Genomic DNA, 3,518 nt, shown 5'->3' with positions numbered 1-3,518 from the left:
GCCCCTGATCCCAATCCCGCGAGCAGCGCTATTAGCCTTTTGTTTGACCTTCACAAAATTGAAATAATTCACGGAGCAGATGGATGGTACCCAGCTCGAAGGACAAAACAGAAACCAGAAGGTGACGGGCATGGAGAGGTTTTGCAGCCCTCCCTCCTCCCCCACTGTCCCACTCTACTCTCGATTCAGATTCAGAGAGAGAGAGAGACGGCGGGGGGTCGCGTTGAATTCCGAGGAGAGACGGGGGGCTGGAGACCAAAGGGACATCACCGATGATGCATGCACCGGCGCCGTTCATGCTTATCCACAAGGACCACAGCAACCGAACTGTATGTGCACGGACCGCCTTGACCCGGACTCTTCCTCCCGCCAATTACCATTATTCTATCTGTGTCCTGCCAAGCGCCATGTTGCTGCACGTCCCAGTTCGCGAGCAGAGCCTTGCGTGCGACGCCTCCAAGGAGCGCTTTGTTCCTGTCATCCGGGACGTTTATTCTCGGGGCTGAGAGTGAAAATTCGTGCCGGCGAGAGAGTGTTGGATGCATGCATGTCAACTCTCCCGCGCAGGGCAGGTCGGGGGAAAGTGTGCCTGTTGCTGTCACGCCACGGTCCGGGATCTGCCTTTTTCTTTCTCTTTTCATCCAGACAGTTTTGGCCGCAATAATTTGGACTGCGGGAAGCCGGGAAGCGACATGCGGTCACGTCTGACGCTGGCTGGCTTTAGGTCAGTTGCTGCTTCGGATCGGATCTTTTTCGGGCTTCTCACACAAGGAAAGGAGCGTCCAGCGAGACTAGATCCGGAATCCCGGTCGCGCGCTCTCTCTCTTCTCCGCTAGCTCCTCTCTCCGTCCGTTAAGCCGTCATGGCTCCCCACGCTCCAACACCGGCGGCCGCCACGGCCCCTCTGCCCGGTGTCCTCCCCGCCACAATGTTGGCGGCCATCCCGGCCTCTTCGGCTCCTCCTGCTAGGGACCCCGCTCGTGCGGTGCAGGCCGCCTCGGCTGCTTCTGTCGGCGCTCCCGCTCCGACGACGCCGGCCTCTCAGGCTCCTTCTGCCGACGCCCTCTGCCGAAGACGTCGCTGCGGCCTACCTTGCCTCCCGCAAGGGCGACCCGGCAGTGCGGGGACGCTTTGCCTCACGCAAGCTTCCCTCCTGCCGGCCAGCTCCGACCTAGTCCTGGCAACTCCGACACCTACCACATCGACCGTCATTGCTGTCGGAGACAACAGCCTTCTGGGAGCTGCCTCTGATGGCCCCGCTTCAGACGAGGACAACGGCGTGCCCGCTGCTGTTGCGGGCGACGGGCACGTCATGCAAGCGCCTCCGGTGCGTCCAGGTTGGGGAGATTGGAGAGGATGTTTCGACCGCGAGGTGTCGCGCGGAAGCCCCCGTGTGTCAAGTTTCAAGTGGGAATGCGTTGGGGGGATGGCAGCTTGTCTCGAGGGGGTGCCGCTCGATTCCCGTTTCTTTCCGTCGCCCTGCTATCAATATGTGGCGTCCTCCGCCGGCGTGGTTGAGAGACAGGTGTTTCCGATGCCTCTGTCGAGGTCACTATGCACACTCCTGCAAGGATCCAATCCGATGCACGAACTGCCTTCAATCTGGTCACATCGCCTGCTTCTGTTGTGCTAAGAAGCATGTCCACCAAGCTTCACTGGCCCAATGTCATGCTCCACCGCCTCCATCCACCGGTGATATCTCCATTACCGACGTGCAGTTCCAGTTTGTCTGGGCTCAGCAAGTTGGGTTGGCGGAGGAGACCGAGCTGCTTCGCACTGAGCTTCGTGACTGCGTTGCGCGAGTCGGGAGTGTTTTGGTGAGAGCGGAGGCCGCTCTCGCCAAACTTGAGGTCGTGTCGGATGTGTCTTCGCTGCCTGAGCTTCAGATTGGGGTTGCCCCTGATTTGTCCCGGTCCCCTGAGATCCTGGTTGGTTCTGCCAATGGGGAAGTAGGCATGTATGGAGATCTCTCCCCTCGTGCTACATCTTGTCGGTTGCTGTTGCCCGTCGTACTGATTGCTTCTTGGAGTGAAGGTGTTGTCGAGGTCGTGGCTCCGGCGCTGTAGATTATGCCTGAGCTGCAGAAGCTTTGTGGGGAGCCCACTTCGCCCATTTCAATGGTGGTTCCTAAGGAGATGGGGTCGCTTGGAGGGGACTTGGCGATGCCGACTGCGACCTCACCGTTGTCGTTGGAGCCCAGTCAGTCACTCGCCTATGTGGACCGTGGAGGTTTGGACGTTGCTATTGCTCTCTCACCTGAGGTTGTTGCCCAGGTGGCATCCGTGGGTGGCGAGGTTGATGAGATAGGTGCTTTGGCAGCTATTTCTGAGGCGCCGAAGACCATTCGGTCGCTCATCTTTGACTGTGACGCTATGTTGGCACGTATTGACGAGGTGGTCTTCGTGAAAAAGCTTGACCTTTGCTCGCCTCCTTGGAGGCAACTTGTCCTGGGTCTCGCAATGTGATTGCTTGCCTTCTAGTGGATGAGGTTTCTTCAGACAAAATAAAGAAGGCGAAGAAGGCTCTCAAGAGCATAGGCAAGAAAAGTGGCGCCACTGATAAGGCGTCTGTGGCTGCTTAAGGGAGGATACTCAGTCTCTTCGTCCTCCATCTCCGAGTGGCTCGCCTCCGTGGATTTCTTGGTGTCTAATGTATTCAACATTGGTTTTGTTGAGTGTTTCTTTGCGACATAGAACTGCCAGGGTTTGTGGTTGTTGCGTGTTTTGTATGTTTGTCGGGTTGACCGTGAGGTCATGGAGTTTCTTTCTTAGCGAGTAGTCCGCATGTGATCTATATGTATCGGTTTTCGCCCGGTTTTCCATTAATTAACCGGGCAATTCTCTTCTTAATTAATCGATGAGGCAAATCTTTTGCCTCCGTTTTGAAAAAAAAGTAAGACCGTATTTTTTAAAGAAAACTTACAATCTATTTATTTATCAACTATCATGGTATGTAACGCCCGGATAATTAGGCTACAGTAAAACTCTCCTAATAATGCCATGTCATCGGTGATTACTGTTGCTAAACTTTCGTTAGTTCAAACCGTTTTAAAATTCAAATTCAAATTAATGTCAACAACAAAAGTTTTCAAAAATTGAAACAAAAATGTTCGGTGGTTGCCGAATATTACAAGGGTAACTATGGTGCAGCAAACATATTTTTAGAAAATGCCTAAATGATTTAAAATGAAATAAAATAGAATAGAAAATAAGTAAAAAGAAAGAAAATACAAGAAAAAAAAAAGAAAAAACTAAAACTAGAAAAGGGGGAGAAAGCCCCTCCCCGGCCCCTTGGGCTTCGGCCCACCAGGCCGCAACCCACCGGCCCAGCTGCGGCCACCCCACTCCCCTTATCCCCAAACCCACCGAAACCCTAACCTACCCCACTCCCCACTCGCACCACTCCTCCCCCCCTCTGGATCGGGGCAAACCCCCGATCCCATCGCCCGTTGCCGCGACGACCTCGCCGCCCCGCGCCAGGACGCCGCCGCCCGGAGCCCGCGCCATCTCGCCGGCCTG

This window comes from Triticum dicoccoides, chromosome 7A (genome assembly GCF_002162155.2).
Source record: "Triticum dicoccoides isolate Atlit2015 ecotype Zavitan chromosome 7A, WEW_v2.0, whole genome shotgun sequence".
In the NCBI taxonomy this organism is placed as follows: Eukaryota; Viridiplantae; Streptophyta; class Magnoliopsida; order Poales; family Poaceae; genus Triticum; species Triticum dicoccoides.
This window is presented reverse-complemented; position numbering follows the sequence as displayed.